Genomic DNA, 17,345 nt, shown 5'->3' with positions numbered 1-17,345 from the left:
GCCAAGGTGTAACTTTCTCACTCACACCCTTCTTCCTGCCAAAGGCTGCTTAACTGGGTGATTGTCCAATTGATTTTGTTGCCGCCTGGCTGAGGCATCAGTTTGCTCTTTTCTCTGAGGAACTGGTTTGTGCCAGCTTTTCTAAACATGGAGCATGTCTTAGTAATGTTATACAGTAGAATCTTATAACTTTACATACAATGTTGCCACACATGTTTTACCAGGACAATAATGATCAGCAAATTATGAATTTTCAAATGATACCTCACAATGCCTACTCTGTATACAACTTATCATAGTCTTGTAAAACTGGTGAACATAAGGGTACAGTCTGTCACATACTGTCCCAAGAATCTCACCCAGTCTATATGAGCTAGAATATGTCTTTTAGAAAAACATCCAGTCTTGAGTTAAAGACCTAGTGACAGAGAATCCACCACACCCCTAGTTAAATTGATTCAATGGTTAATTACCCTCACTTAAAAACGTGCACCTTATTTCTAGTCTGGAGTTGTCTAGCTGCTCTCTTCTTCTGAATGGGAGTATGGGTTTCAGAATCCGACTCCTACCAAACCAGGGTAGAGCTGGGAGTAAAAACCAGATGTCCTGTCCTTCTCCTTTGTCTTTGCTCCACAATACGTATATTGTGTTTTTATAACATTCTCTGAAGGTCATTTGACAGAAGTGCAAGAAGGATATTCTTTTACTGGTGCCCAGCCTTTGTGTTTTGTTATGGTGCCTTTGTAGTAGCTGCCCATGATCACATGCCCATGGGGTGGTATTTCTGTCAGGAAGAAGTGAATGAAGCAAGGGGCAAAACCTTTGATTGAAAAATGTGTACTATTCTTGGCAGTTCTGCAGATGGAACAATGAGACCCTTGAGAGCAGAATCTGAAATGATGCCTCATAGTGCTTGGTGGGGAGAGCTGCCTGCCTGAACCCAAAGAATGATGAATTGTCTTTCTTTCCTTTTTTTTTGTTTTTAGTACTGAAGCCACCAGCAGCAGCGATTTTGTCCAAACTTTCCGGCTATGCAGTGAAGATCTGCAGCTACGAAGCAGCTTTTTTTTTTTCCTCTCCGTGAAAGGTAGGGAACTCCTCATAATTCGGTTAATAATATACAGCTCAATGTGCATCTCAGGCAGGAATAAAATACGATTTTCACAGCAAGGGGTCACTTCACACTTTAACCTTTGCCTTTGCGGGATTCCAAGGTGTTGACCCTTGTGATATGGACAAGATTGGGAAGAGTGAAACTCGGCTTACCTTCTGGTTTCCCTTATGCCAACTTTCAAAGTCTTTATGTTAAAGATGAGCTTCAGCTGTAGAACTGAGATGCCAGTCTGTATTTTGAATACCCCCAAATTTGGATCTGCTGTATTTGTTCAGCCCATTAAAAAGATGAGGATGGGTGGGAACTTGATCCAGATCTGAAATAGAACGTGGGTAAGATTTTCAAAAGTGCCTGAGTAATTTAGTAGCCTAACTCTGCTTGAAACGTAAAGCTTTACACATTTTTTACTGAAGTCTGTTTGCAAAATTGAGATCTGGATCTAAATTTGGCTTTCAAACACGACAAGCAATTTTCTATGGAAAAAGATCATGGGTCTGGCTCCCCTACCCTGTATAGTCAGTACGTTTTCCATTTTCTCTCTCCCACGCATCAGCTGGGGCAAGAAACAAAGTTTTAAAAGCAGGAAAGCTGGATTGCAAAACCACAGGGGCAGGTGCGTGAAACTATTTTTAACTCCTCTTGTTCGGTTGACGAGGCTTCATATCAATGGTTCCATTTATAAACGAAAGGAATTTTGAAAATTAAACGGTTTTGAAAATGTCCTTTTGAAACTTGGAGGTTTCAGTAACTTTGCTGAAGTTGAGCTGCAGAGCACAAAGAAACTGCGTGTGAGTGTGTGAGAGAGAGAGAGAGACTCACCTGTTGTATCACATCTTTAGGACAGTAAGTTCACCAGGGCCTGGAATGTAAATGTACCTGTACCGCACATACCTGGCCTGGTTGGGGCACTAGAGATATGTTTACAGCCTCCCAGCCCGGGTAGACAAACCGGCACTAGCTTCACTCGTGCGAGTGCGCTAAACGTAGCAGTGTGGCCGTTGCGGCATTAGCCACTCGAGTCCAAGCCCGACTAACCCCTGGGTCTGTGCTTGGCTGGCTAGTCTGAACTACCACCTGTGCGGTAACATTCCCACTAGCTATTTTTAGCACGCTCGAGCGGAGCTAGCATGATCTGTCTCCCTGGGCTGGGAAGGTCACTGCCAGTAGGGTGTAGACATACCCTAGGTGCTACTGTGATATCGATATGGCATTGCCAACCTCAGTCAGGAATCACGAGTCAGGCCCCACAAAAATCATGGCATTGGTTTAAAAATCACTTGGGCTGTTTAATCATCTATTTTGGGTAGTTTGTGTTTACCTTGAGGTTTTTGAGCCTTCAGGGTGCACTTGGTTTGCATTTATAAGCTTTTCCCCACCGTCATGAGGGCTAGAAATTTACTGTTTTTAAAAACATGCAAGCTGAGAGTCTCATGTAACCACATGACTCCAGGAGCTGAAGCTTTAAGAGAAACATTAATTCTCATGAGACCAGCAATAAAACTACGAGGTGGACTGGCAACACTGCATAGATGATGATAACCACGAGGTTACGGCATATTAGTTGTACCAGTTATTCAGTCTGCATTTGTTGTAATGTCAAGGTGCAGAATAACTCTACCAGCCTAGGGGTATTTTTAAAAAAGAGAATTTCAGGTGCTCAGTCAATTACTCAATGACTTTTTGGAAATCATAGAATCATAGAATATCAGGGCTTGAAGGGACCCCAGGAGGTCATCCAGTCCAACCCCCCGCTCAAAGCAGGACCAATCTCCAACTAAATCTATTTAAAGTTCCTATCTGGCCCCTATTACTGTCATATCTGAGCACCTCATGGTCTTTAATGTGTTTATCCACAGCGTAGTGTGGTAGGGCAGTGCTATTATCCCAGTTTTACAAATGGGAAACTGAGGCACAGCAAGCCTAAGTGACTTGCCCATGTGGTCACACAGGAAACCAGTGGCAGAGCAGGAGTTGAACCCAGGTCTCCCAAGACCAGTTCCCTAATCACTGGATCATCCTTCTCCCAGACAAAAACCCATTCTCTTTTCCTCTCCTCCCTTCCCCAGTTCCCCTTGGACCAACCGTGGCTGCATAAGGGAAAAAGTAGAGGGTGATTGTATTCATTTGGTCTTAGCTTGTCTTGCAGTACTGTGAAAATAAAACTAAAGGTCTCTAATGTGAGTGCTCATGCATTGGTTGGGAAAACCCTGCATTAGGGTGTGTTTGTGGCTTTGTCAGCTCTCTCTCCAAAGCAGAAATGAAAAAAAGACGTGCCCTGGCCCATGGCTTCTGTTCCAACGGACCAAGTTTCTGCTGCATCAAATCATGAGCAGTGAAGGGCGTGCTGTGGATAGGGCCAGATCCTGTGTTCTTTGAACATTCAGCCTCCCATTTCAATCACGGTGTTGGGTCATGCCTGTATATGCTTGGTTTTCCGTTATTTATTTCAAATTTCTAAAATTCCGCCCTGTGGCTAAGGGCATAGAAACAGAACTGATTAAACACACTTGCAAATCTGTACCTGTTCAGAGGCAAAAGAGAGAAGGACAGTCCCTAAAACAACTAGTCCTTCACTCTCCCTTAGCCAGGCATACCCTTTTCACCCATTTGTCCATTTCATCCACTGGGTTTGTCTTTAACCAAGATTGGGTTGGGGCAGGACTGTCTCACAAGTGGGTCCCTCTCCATCCTTTCTTATAATGCTGAAAAAAAGAGATTATGCTTTAAAGATTATCAAATTTGAGTCTGCTAGACTCAGGCACTCTCAGAAATCTGCTGTCTCTCATACAGGCAGCAGGCAGTGTGTTCTAATGGTTAGGAGCACTGGCCTGGAAGTCACAAGGCCTGGCTTCTGTTTCTGGCTCTGCTACTCACACTGTGTCACTCTGGGCAAATCACTTTGCAGCTGTTTTCCCACCCTTTGTCTGTCTAGTCTGTTTAGACTAAGAACTCTTTGGGGCAGAGATTAGCCCCTACAGATAGTGGAAGTTCATTGTTTAGCGGGCCTCTCTATTCGTCCGCAGGACGGGGGTATGCGTCGGGGAGAAGCTGCAGGGGTGCTGATGGTGGGAGTGCGCTGAGGGTTACATAGGCTACTCCCTTATGGGTATTTTGTAACCTTGTAGCTTTTTTAACCAAGTCAGATGTTTGCCCCCCATTCCACTCTGTACGGTTTGCTCCGTACTGCATCAGGGTTCACCAGGCTAGTTGGCAGATCTTATTATTAGTTAGCGCTTTTTTTGTTTGTTTGTTTTTTTGTTTCGAGGCATTAGCCTAATATTGCCGGAGATTTGGGTATGCCCAACCCCTTTGCCTACCCCTATTCCCTCGTCCTTGGGAGCGACCCCTAGCATATCCTTCCTGGTTCCCGATGGTCCCTTTTGTAGCGCTCTCATCTGTATATGTAACTGCAGGTTTTATTGCCGCCATATAAGAGACCCATTTTTTTTTTAATGGTGGGTCGCGGTCCAGAGTGAGTGGTTATTTGTTCCCCCAGGTTAGCTGGGTGATTATTTTGCCAAACTGCAAGTTTACCAGAGTAATACAGGGCCAAAGAGGCAGCGCAATCCCTTAAGGACCAGACACTGAATGCTAACTCATTTATCAAGGTGGTACCCTCGATTGCCACCAGGCCAGCCGTTATTTGCATTAGAGCCCATCGGATTAAGTAATTTTCAGGGTCCTTGTTAGGCTTTTGAGTGGAGGCTACAGCTTGTGCTATAAAGTTACGCCTGCCTATTTGTTTCCCAAATGTCGCCATCAGGGCCAGGAGGCCATCGGCATTGATGACTGCTATTTTATCCAGGGTGGCTCTAATTTCCGGGGCTGCACATACCCCCATGAATCGATAGACTTCTGGGGTAGTTAGCCCTTCTTTGCCTGCCAGTAAAACTGCATTGTTGCACCATTTAGAAAAGGTGTTTTGGTTCAGGGTCCCCAAATAATTAGCAATTGCTTTTAAATCGGTGGCTGACACTGGGACTGTGGTAACGGTCGTGCTACCCCCACCATCTACGGGGGTTGTCACCATACATCTTTGGATAGCTGCTGTCAGGGCTATGGGAGTGGGAGTGCACCCATAGTGTAGACATTTTTGGCGGATTATTTTAAATAGGGGTGTTTTTGTTTTTTGGGGGGTGTTTATTTTTTTTTTTAAAGTTGGGATGTTTTTGGACAGTGTTTGATTCCATTTTTTTGCTGTAACTGCTGCAACCTGGTGGGTTGCAAACCCTAACTTCTGCTAGGCTGCTTAATAATTGATTCGCAGCGATTATGGCTTGCAGGAGCTCTACCCTGCTCTAATATTAGGCTTTTTATTATGCTTTGTAGGACCTGGGGTTTTTTTTATAATTTTTTAAATTTGTTTTATAATTTTTTTGTTTTGTTTTTAATGTTTTTATAGTATTTTTAAGCACGTTTAATTGGCCATGGATTCCCGTACTTACTGCTTTCCAGTTTTTTGCGTTTTGCTTTTTTGTGCTGAGCTTTTCACGCAGTGTGGTCTTTTTTGCTTGGCAATTGGCCAGTTGGAGGAATGCCTCGTTACAGGCTTCCCATAATAGCCAGAGTGCAGCCAGATCCCTTTTTGATGGGTTTGAAGGTTTATAAATCAACAAATATTTTGCCAATTTGTCTTCTAAATCGGCTATTGTGTGGACATTGGCTATTGCTTGTTCTGTCCATGGGCTGTGGCCAAATTTTTGCAAGATCTGTTTAAAAGGGGTGATCTTTTGCACACACGGCAGCTTTTTTAGCTCTGCCAGCGTATTGTCCGTAGGGGACTCTTTTCGTTTGAATATTTTGTATTTAAGATATTCAATTGTTATTTTTAAATTATTTTAAGATTTTGTGTTTGCCCGTGCCAGTGCCGGGGCTTATAACTTCTTTTTTTTATTTCTGTTACCCGTCAAAGTGCTGGGACTTACAATTTTAACCCTCTCTGGGCCAGAGGGAGAGACGCTTAGCCTCCCTCTGTATCACTCAGACTACTACCACCGAGGCTTCATACACTAAATATAAAAATCCCTCCCAGGATTAGAGCAAGAAACATTAAGTTCTCCTCTTGAGCTCAGTCTTGCTACGGCTGAGGGTGTATGTCCCTAGGATTTTTCGGTTTGGAGCAAGGATCTCTAAGTCCTCCTCCTACTGCCTGCATTCTCCACCAAAAATGTTATGCTTAAACAAAGCACACGAGATCTTTTATAGGGGAGAGGCAACATGCCGCATTTATTGAGAATACAGCAGTTAGCATATGCTTTTCAATCACACCCACCCACCACGCACACAATCCCGCCAGTCGATGTTTATAGTTACCAGTCCAGAGTCTGGATTAATTTAGTGGCCAGCCAGATTGGTCGCAGAGGGGAGCCGGGCTTTGTTGGTCACAATCCGATGCTTTTGGAGTAGTGGCAAGACGAACCCAAAGTCCCATGGCCAAGCACCCTGTTTTTATAGGGTTTTGTTGTTGTTGAAGTTTATGGATTTTGCTGTTTCAGTTTACGACCGGTTACTCCTTAATTGGTGTTATTTTTTTATGTTAACATTTTAAAACACCGCTGAGAGGGTCATTCTGTCCTGGATTTGATTTAATCAATTGTGTTTAGGGGTGCCAGCTTCCACCTCAGGGTCGTCAATCTGCCATTTCTTAATTATGGGTGTGCGTTGATGGTTCTTCTTTCATTAATAAGTTTTGATAAGTGTTTTTTCTTTCTTTTTTTTTTTTTTGGACCATTTAGTTAACAATGGCCTTTACACCTTTTTTTTTTTTTTTTTTTTTGGATGCACGCATTTCTTATGTACACAAACAATCTTTTACAGAGACCTTTGAGAATACACACAGCAGTATTTCATATAGAGCGAAAAGATATTGTAAATTAAACCTTGCTAAATTTTATAACCAAAACAATTCACATTGAGGCCCAGGCCTTCAACGTTTCTTTAATTTACTTAACATAGACACAATACAGGATTCTCTTACTATCTAAACCTTAAAACAAAAAACTAAAAGGGCCCAATTTGTAATGCATATGGGAAACAGAATCCCATAGTCCCAGAGGGTCATTCCTTTTTGCTATTTAAAAAGGGTGGCTGGCAGGATGAAATCAAATCATACATTACTTCTCATAGTACAATTATAAAATTCTGCTCCTACAGGGGGACAGACCTTGAGTTCCGCTGTGCCTCTGAAATCCAGGTCCAGCAGTTTAAACCCAGTGTGGTGTGGACGCACTAGCACAAGCTTGGAAACATTGAGTTCATGAGCCTGGGTCCCACAGACCCTGGGTTACAATGCTGTGTACACAAACCCGAAAAGGGCCCCTGTGATCCATGAGACTCTATCTTCTTTAACCCCTCTGGTGATGGCTAGGCCACAGAGAAGTTGCTGAGTCTGTCATGCTTCTGTATCAGATATAAGACTAACTCCAGTCGTTGCTTATACACACCAGATGTGTTCACCATAAGATCCTTTAGTGCTCTGCCAGGTATAGCTGAAGTTCGTTTAAATGAGGTATTTTACACACAGTGCCTCCTAGTGGCTGTGTGGCATAATATGGATTAGCATTCCACTACACAGCCCTGTATCGCGTTGGCTAACCCAGGTGGGTCTTGGAACTCAGGCAGTAGAGGCTCATGGATTCAGATCCAGAGGTCCGAGGTTCGCTGCCCACAGCCCACGCGCAGTGCAAATGGAAAATGATGCATCCAGATTACAAATGCTTGTTGCTTACAACTGGATCAAGCCACGTAATTTCTTCTTACAACTGTGTGTGTTACTGTCCCTAGGAGAGATGCAGCATCTGTGTTGCCAAATAGGATTTGTGGCCAAAAGGAGCTTTTTGGTGACATGGACCCTAGAAATGAGGGTGCGGTCATCAGATCATTATATACCTCTTGCAAATATATGTAGGCCCAAATTTTCAAATGCAGCTACTAATTGTGAGCACTGGGAGCTCATTTTAACACCACGGGCCACAATTCCAGTTCAAGTCAATGGGAGCTGCAGGTGCTTTGTACCTCTCTATATTCGGCCCCTTAAAAAGCTGGGCACTCAGAATTTGAAGCCCCCCAAATGTAGTGACTATTGTTGAAAACACATTAGCTCAGTTTCTCCAGGTCGCACCCACTGAGCAGTGTAATTGGCATCGCTACATTTGGTAGCGCACAGTGTCTGCTTTCTCTTCATGACAGCTGTGGTTCCTTCCGCAGTGCAACAGCTTCCAAAAGCTAAAGATATTTTTGTTTGAATGCAGCCAGGAAGGCAGTCAGTTCTTACAACTGCTTCAAGGCTTGGCTTCCGGCAGAAGCAGATCTAATTTGTCATCCAGCAGCTGTCAAAAGCGCTGTAAAATCCTCGGACTCCTGCCGTGTAGAGAACAAACAAACCAATGGGAGATCGGTTGAGAGTGCAGGGACTGATTCTTCACCACCTTGAAACTTGTGTAGTCACTTACACTTGGGCAGAGTGGGTGTTCAGCGATTAGTCAGCGTTTTACATCTACTTTGCACTGAGATAAATGATGACACCTGGGAATGGAGAATTCCCAGTGCCTGGGAATGGAGAATCCACTATCTCTGCAACATTGGCCCTGCTTTTCAGTACAGACTTCCTTTGTCTGATGTTATCTGGGATGGAAACACATGCTAGAGCTCAAGGATGCTATCATGTATTGGCTGAGTTCCTGATCCTGCAACAGGATCCACACAGAGAGCTTTATGCTTACTCAGGGTCTGTGGAAGTTAGTTGGATGCTGTGCAGATGTAAGGATCTAACCATTGGGATACATTTGCAGGATTAGGGCCATAGTTCATAGGTGATTATGTGGGCCCTAGAGAGGCTGGCCCATGGAAAGGATATAAACCTTAGTACTACAGACAGCTGATGGAGATTCTCCTTTAGCCCAGATGGTACAGATGCATGTTTTAGGAGCCAAGAGACAAAGTTTCTGTCATTACAATTGGCTGTGATTGATAATTTGTGGTGATCCCAGTGCTGGCTGCAAGGGTGAAGCACCGAGATCCCTCTCTGTCAATGCCAAGAGGATAAAATCTGCCCTGCTCCTTGCAGAGATGGCCAATTGCCACATGGCATGAGGCAGCCACACAGGCAGGACCTGACAGGAATGTAAAGTTTGTTTTCCCCTTATGGAAAGCTACAGGGGAAAAGGGGCAGGGTTCCTGCTGTAGAACCAACGGGGAGTTGTTCCTCTTCACCAGCTCTGGGGCTCCATGCTCCCTCTCCAGATACTGGCTACCCTGGCTCCAATGCTCAGGTCTTGTCTGCCAACAGCGGAGCCGGGAACCCCTGGCTATTGCACAGTGCAAAATGGAGCCATGGGAAAGTGAATGGGGCCTCGGTGGGAGCTAGAGCTGGCTGGTCACTTTTGGGTGGCATGTCTCTCCATCGGAAAATGCTGATTGGATAAAAGTGAAAAGTTTCACAGAAACGTGTCGCCTTTGACCATGACACATTTGGAAATGAAAACCAGCCTTTCAATCAGGGCGCTAGGTTCCATTTTGCCCATTTAAGAACGGGGCCGTTTTGATTTTTCCCTCTCTAAATGGCTTTTCATTTCGATTTTTCATTTGACATCTGGCGGTGTAAAACAAAACCAGTGTCAAATCAGAATGAAACATTCTGATGGACCCAAATACAACTTTTTTTGTGCGTGTGGAATTTTGGTTCAGAGAAAATGTTGACGTTTTTTGTTTCCATTCCAGAATGGAAGAAATTTCAAAATAGTAAAATTCCTCCACAAATGAAAAATCCGGTTCCTGCACAACAGGAGCTGCTGTGCATTGAGGGCTCTGGAAAATCAGGGACCTTAGTTGGGTGCTTGAATGTGCATGTAGGAGCCTAACTTCAGGTCCCCGCTGTTGGGTTTTTTTTAAAATAACTTGGCCCTACTTCCTTAGTGCGACACCTAGATAAGTGGCCTGATTTTTTCTGAGGTACAGAGGGCTCTGTGCTGTAATTGGAGTCGTCATATTGTCATTTTTCTGGATGAATTTCAGACCAGAATAAAACTCTTGGGGGGAATTGGCAAAGGAAAAAAAGACTCCTTTGTCGTCGTCGTTTCCCCCCCCCCCCCAAAGGAATCTGCAGCACGTCTTCTTGATGTTTACTCAGTCCATGAGTCAGCCTTCCCATGCCCCGCTCCCATTGGAGGGACCATCTCTCTCAGGAAACTTTCCCCAGCCAAGCTCCAGCATTAGAGTCTCCAGGCTTGTGTAGCGGGAAGAGAGATTGATTTGAAGGAGGGGAGGAAAAGAAACGGTTTGAAGCTCTGCCTTTGCTGGCTGTTCCTGCCTAAATTCCCGGGCCGGCAGAGTCCATGAAGCGGGCAGGGAGTGGGAACAAGCCGTGGAAAGTGTGTGATTCTTTCCCTGCTGGGAATGAAGATACCAAAGCCAAGAAGGATGGGACGGTTTTGCAGAGCGCTGAGTCCAAGAATTCTCAGTATGTTGATTTTCTTTTCTTATGCTGCTTTTAGCCTGAAAGTGCTGCTGATTCTTCTACAGGAGCTTTGAAAATGATCCCCCTCTTGAGCCAGATCTGCCAGTGCTCAGACATCTCCTATCTTCTGTCTTTATTTTACTTCCTTTTATCTCTCATTGGGACATCTGCATGGGAACGGAGGGCCCAATTCTCCATTGCTCTGCACCTTGTGCCATCAATTACACCAGTGCAAAATGCAACCATTCCAATTTGGTAACATTTTATACGCAGTTTGCCCTGGTATAATCACCTCCACAAGGTGCAGGGCATGAGAAATGTGGCCCATTTCTTTGCTGTATAGTGGGTCCTCCAGGTGCAAGTGCTGAGTGTCCCCAACTCCCATAGCCCTTGAGCGTTTGGGGTCTGATCTGGCATTTTCTGAAGCCAATGGAAAGACTCCTATTGACTTCAAGGGATTTTGGATCAGGCCCTGGGCCTGGTACTTGTTCCCTGCTTAGAGCAAGTGTGAAAAATCAGGATTGGGGGCGGGGGGGGGGAATAGGAGACTGTATAAGAAAAAGCCCCAAATATCGGGACTGTCCCTATAAAATTGGGTCTTTTTTTCCTGCTAGAAGTAATGACCTCCAGTGACTTCAGACACAAATGCAGATTGTGACTTCACTGATTGCAAGGGACAATGAAGCCGCAGGAGTGGTCAGGAGGGTGGATCAGTTAATTCTGAACTATTACCAAACAGGAGGAGAGGCAGACAGAAAGCACCCTCTCGCCGCAGAATTGCCCGTTAACAGAATGGTCCCGGGAAGAGGCCCCAGCAGCTCTGTAACGTTAGATTTCCGCACCTAGAAATGCATCTGGAAGCACTTAGCTTTCAAAGGTCTTTTTCTGTTAGCTGGTAACGGCTTGTTGGGTTTGAAATGCTTCAGTCTGAGGAGCAGAGCGTCCCGCATTGCTGGCAAAGGGAGAGAGAACTGGCTTTTAGCGCTGCTGGGGTAGGTGGGAGGAGACTCTGAGAAGCTACCAAGGGGCCCGGTGCCCCCTGCATGCTGTTGATCCCAGCTGTGCAGGGGCTGCCCAGAGCACTGGGATTGGAGTGGGGAGGGTTAAAAATAAGTTATAGTCAGATAAGGACACCTTCTCTAGAATGAGATCATCCCCCTGGAGTCCAGCACACTTTGAATCACCGTAACTTTCCTGAGTGTCCCTGTGCAGACAGGGCCTTAGAGGAGCTTTCTGCTGGTCCTTGTGAGTCCGAATGTCCTGAGTCACTGGCATGCACTGCTGCCTCCAGTCAAGCAGCCCATCCCTGTGCAGCAAAACACATAAGCATCTGCTTAACTTTTAAGTCCTTGGGACTTAAGCACAGGGGGTCTGGTGGACAGAGCACTGGCCTGGGATTCAGAGAAGCTGGGCTCTATTCCCAGTTCTACCACTGCCCTGATGGCTGACCCTGGGCAAGTCACTGCACTGTTCTGTGCCTCAGTTTCCCCATCTGTAAAATGGGGATAATGATACAACTCTCCTTTGTAAAGCACTTGGAGATCCCTGGGCAAACTGAGCTAGGTATTATTATTTATTATAAAAGTTAAGCATGCCCTTAAGTGTTTTGCTGAACTAGGGCCCGTAATTGTCCCTGGCAGAGAAGCCTAAATGGCTGCTTAAAGAAGCAGCTTGTTTTCCTCCTTGAATAACATGATTCATGTGGTGGCTGCTATGCACAGTTTCACCTCTTCCTGTACAAAGAACTGTTCCTTGTGGGTCCTGTGAGATAACAAAGTGCAGCTGTGACTGGACGGCTTGAAAGAAGCAGCCCCTGAAAACTGGCCGCTCCTGTGTTTGAAAGTGGTGGACAGATCCCTCCAATGTGGCCTTAAAGACAATGGGCCAGATGGACAGCTGGCGTAAATTGACATTGCTCCACTGACTTCCATGGCGCGATGCTGATTTACCCCAGGCAAGAAGCTGGCCCAGTCCGGGTGTGCCGTGTAACATCTTCCAGGTGCAGGGATGGGCCTAGCCCTCTGCACATCCCATTTCTGCTGGGAGTGTCGTGTGTTGGGGGTGTTGCCAGAGCTGGTATCCCAGAGCAGTGCGTGTGTGGAGGGGGGGCACCACAGAATGCAGTGACAGAGCTCAGTGGGAGAGGGGATTTCAGAGGCGCAGACGTTGGTGGGGGTGGGGAAGACGTTTATTCAGGGGGGAAGAGAGTTGAGAGGGAAAGTGGATGAGATGGAGGGAAAATCCACTTGTGGCACTTGGGCCTGGGGGACCCTGCAAGGAGGGCCTTTGAATCCTTCCATCAGACCCTTCCTCTCTCCCACACCATGGACGAAGCTGGAAATTCAGCTTCTAAACCCTGGGGATCCCTCCCCGTGTTCTGTGCAGACCTTGCGGCTCCCACCATGCAGAAGCTTTGTGCCTGACCGCCGGCTCCTTGGACCCTCCAGCTCTGCCACAGTGCAGTTATGGTGCCCCCCGCTCCAGCCTCCTCCGCCTCCCGCTGCGGGGGACCCACCACTGCCGCTGCTTTCAGTGGGCCCCATTTTGCCCACGGGGTGTCCGTGTCTGGAGCTCTGATTAGAGGTCGGGAGGTCCTGGAGCCTCAGGCCATCAGAACAGCCATTGGCAAGCGGACCTAGTGCTGAAAGGGTTGGGCAGGGTAACGTGTTAAAAGAGGCTCTCCCGTGGAAATGGTGAGATGCCACAGGCCTTGTAAGCTAGTAACACAAAGCCCTCCCAGAAACCCCTGTGGATTTCATTCCCCCCAGCGAGATATTGTTAAGAATTCTGCACTTTCCAATCAATGTGGGGGAGGGAATCGAAGTGCCCCAGTGAGTGTGATCGCTCACAAACTTGTCATCTCCCTCGCACTAGGGTAAGGCAGAGGAAACTCAGTCGAATTGAGCTGCTCTGAGGCAAAACCCAGGGGAGGTCAGAATCAGCCGCAGATCCTGGAGTTGGATCCACGAGTGGATGCCTTTCCCCATTCTGAGCCCCATTGAAAGCAATGGGCCAGATCCCCCGCTGGTGTATGAACTGGTGTAACTCTGTGGAGTTGCGCTGAGTTACACCACCTGCAGATCTGCCCCACTGACTTCACTGGGGCTCTGTCCAGACACCGGGGGTGACCCACATGCATCCAACGTGAGATCAGGACCAATGAATGTATTTAGGGCTTGATCTTGAGATGTGCTGAGCAGTCACAAGACCATGAGAACTCTGAATGGTGAGCAACTCTCAAAACCAGCCCCTTGGAATCCGCCCCATCTGTGCCTTTGGGTGCTAGGTTCATTTGCTCTCTGGAGAAGTGGTAAGCACGCCCATATGCAAACATGCATATCATAAAGTAAAATAAGCCCATGCTACCCACAAGTGTCCAGTGTTATCTTCTCTAATGTGAGATGGTGGAAAAACTCAGCCCAAAGATGCCCAGGTTTATGGAGTGGTAACCATGAAGTTTCCTAAAGCTACAATGCTTTTTTTCTCTTCAGTCATGACATTTTTTTCCTTGTGGGACTCAGCTTACGCTTTGCATTTTTAAGCAGTAAGGAATGCACGTTAGAAACTGTCATCTGTAAAGAATCCAGAGATCATGCAATCTGTTACAGTAGGAGATACCACTTCCTAGCTTGTTCCTCTAACCCTCATGGAAAAGACCTATAGAATTTAATAGAAAATAATACCTTTTTGCAAAAGGTTTCTTTTATTAATAAAGTTTTTATATAGCATTTTTCATCAGTAGATGTCAAAGCACTTTGCCTTGGAGTTAAGTATTGTTATTCCCATTTACAGATGAGGAAACTGAGGCACAGGGGCAGTGATGTGACTTGCCCAAGTCACCCAGCAGGCTAGCGGCAGAGGCGGGAATACACCCCAGATCTGCTGAGTCCCAGTCCAGTGCTCTATCCACGAGATCACACTGCCTCCTTTTTAAAAAACATTGTATAGGATTCAAAGAAAATTCTATCCCAGCTATAGGATTCTTTAGGATGGCTCCCAAAATCTATAGAAGGAATCTTATTCTTTATTATATTTTTCATTCTCTATTCAGTTCTGGAGGAGTTTAGAGTTGATTCTATAGACCCTACTACATTTCTGTAGAATCCTATTGGTTACATGCCAATTAAAACTTCCTTTAAGGAAAGAAATCCTTTATTAGCAGACATTGTCTTTGGAAGGAACAATGTGACTTTTCAGTTATGTATTAGGGACCTGATCCAGGAGTTTAATGAGCTTTGGGTCAGATTCTAGTGACCTACATTTAAAGAAGTCGTGCGGTCCTGTTGTGCACAGAACAGGTATCATGTGCTTCTTTCCTTGTAATATGTGATCACTGCTAAACGGGGCACCATGTAAGGGAATGAATTGCTCAGGGAGACAAATTATGGGTTTTCAAAGCATTTAATTAATCTCTAGGTCACTGGTGCAAACCCAGCTTGCATTGGCAGTAATTGAAGTCTGTCTCCAGCCGAAGGGTGTTCATTGACTACTGTTCAATGAGATGATGGACCTCTATTCGGTTTCTGGCAGACGAATAGCTAGCTATCTTCTAAACCCTCTGGCTCCCCCGGGCTCCGTGCAGGTCTTAGAGATGAGAGCTCATGCACCTTATTACAGCAGGAAATACCACTTCCGTACTGGTCTCTTTAACCCTCATGGAAAAGACCGACAGAATTTAATAGAAAAAAATACCTTTTCCATAAGGTTTTTTTTTTGATTGTACTAGTTTTTTTACATAGCACTTTTCTTCAGTAGATCTCAGAGCACTTTGTAGTGGAGTTAAATTTTGTTATCCTCATTTATAGATGGGGAAACCGAGGCACAGGGCGGTGACATGAAGAAAAGTAAAGTGGAAGTTGCAGATGCTTATAGGTGTGTATGTGGCCCCTATTAATGTAGTGTCTGAGCCTCTCGCAATCCTTGTGTAATGAGCACTTCCACAGCTAGCTTTAAGTGTCTCCCCTCCCATCCTGACGGAGCCTAGACTACCCTGATCCCGAGAGAGGATCCATGCAGGTCAGAGTTGAGACACTTTGGCAGGGCATCGGGGTGAAAATTACAGTGCTATCTCTGGTTCTGTACATGTTCTCGACGCCTCAGGGCCATCAGTCCAGCATCTCTCCCCGGTGCTATGAATTCACTTTGAGGAGAAAATGAGAGAAATCTAAATGTGGACCAAATGGTTGTCTTAGACACATGCCCCCAGGACAACTCTGGCCTGATGGGAGGTGTGTGCATATGTACATTAGGGCCAGAAGCTGGATTTGCATCGAGTCCAGCGATTGTAGTTGCCAGAAATGACTTCTTGGGTCCTCCAGACAGCCAGGCTTCCTGCCTCTTGCAGTGTATTTCCCTGGGTCATTTCCACATTTTTTGAACCGTAGTAATCTCTGCCGGTGTCTTAGCAATGAGAGCTCGTAGGTATTTCCATAGAGTGAATCTGGATTCTTTCCATGCATAGGCATTTCTCCTCCTCCTTTCACTACTCCCAGATAATCCAAGTGAGTAATCTACCTCCTTCCTAGCCATTATAACCTTGGAAGCACTGAGGCATTCTTTCTGGAGCACTTCGGTGATACACTGCTCCAGTCTTGTGTTAGCTTTTTGCTACGTCTTGAGAACAGGCAGCCAGCCCATTTCACTGCAGTCCACACTTTGCCCTGCAGATTGTGGCCATGGCAACTTGCCAGGAGCCTGAGGCCCGCATACCGTTTGCATGAAGTCTAGAGCCAGATGGCAGCTCTCCTCTTTAATGGGGAAGGGCTGCCCGTGGAGATCTCAGGTCCTATCTTACAATGCTCAGTCTTGAACCGAGCAGCTGGCAAAAGGAATATAGTGAGAGGTGTCTGCCTCACAGGTGTGGTAGCTGTTATTAGACGTTTGTCAAGCACTTTTGAAGATGAAGAAGGCAGTACTCTGGTGAAGTGAAGTGCTGTGATTGTGATGCTTGAAGGTTATAGTCTGAAGCTCAGCTGACATGGGCCTTGATTCAGCCCAGCACTTACATAAACAAATTCATAGATTTGCGGGACAGCAGGGACCGTTAGAACCTCTAGTCTGTCCTCCTGCATAACACAGGCCAGAGAGTTGGATCCAGTTACTCCTGTGTCGAGCCCAATAACTTGTGTTTCACCAAATTATATCTCCCAGCAAGGCATCCAGTCTCGATCTGAAGGCATCAAGAGATGGAGAAGCCACCACTTCCCTTGGTAGTCTGCTCAATGGTTAATCACCTGCACTGTAATCAAGTTTGTGCTTATTTAAGTGCCTGTTTGAGTCCCTCACTATTCAGGGCTTAAGCGCATGCTTATGAGCTGTGCTGAATAGAGATGGCCTTAAGCATGCGTTTAAAATTAAGTGCACACTTAAGTGCTTTGTGGAGCTGGGAGCGTGGTGGGGGGAAAACACAAACCTTTCCCAGAGTTGCTGCTGTGGTCTAAGTGGAGTCGAAATTGGCACCCACCGGTGAGGACGAGTAACTGAAATGCTGGGGTGGTGGTTAGGGAGGGAGTAGCGGGGCCTAGCAAGGGGCCACAGCAGAGTGAGTCAGTCCTGGGGAGCAGTACGGAAGAAGGCACGTGGGAGGAGATGAAGGGGTTGGTCACTGGCTCAGGCTGTGCACTGGGGCACTATGCAAACTACAGTTGCTCCTTCCATTCCAATGCAGGGCCCTGTCTGACCTGCCCCACATGGACAGCCCTCCCTGCAAGCTTCTGCATGCCACTGACACCCCTCTATTGCCAAGTGAATGCAATGGCCTCTAGGGTGCAAAGAAAC

The 17,345-nt window shown here is 46.1% G+C and overlaps 1 protein-coding gene across 3 annotated transcripts in view; it reads left to right on the top strand.

Moving 5' to 3' along the window:
• The window catches only part of GJC2 (gap junction protein gamma 2), a 112,338-nt gene that overhangs the window by 28,590 nt on the left and 66,403 nt on the right, over positions 1-17,345 (top strand). The window contains exons 2-3 of one of the 3 annotated variants that reach the window (XM_073334823.1): positions 987-1,087; positions 1,668-1,727. The gene's annotated coding sequence lies outside the window, so the exon portion shown is untranslated. Of the gene's footprint in view, positions 1-986; positions 1,088-1,667; positions 1,728-10,354; positions 10,572-17,345 lie in introns of those variants that run through there. The other 2 variants (XM_073334822.1, XM_073334824.1) reach the window with 2 other exon arrangements.

The sequence above is a fragment of the Lepidochelys kempii genome, chromosome 2, assembly GCF_965140265.1.
Source record: "Lepidochelys kempii isolate rLepKem1 chromosome 2, rLepKem1.hap2, whole genome shotgun sequence".
NCBI classification, from domain to species: domain Eukaryota; kingdom Metazoa; phylum Chordata; order Testudines; family Cheloniidae; genus Lepidochelys; species Lepidochelys kempii.
This window is presented reverse-complemented; position numbering and strand designations above follow the sequence as displayed.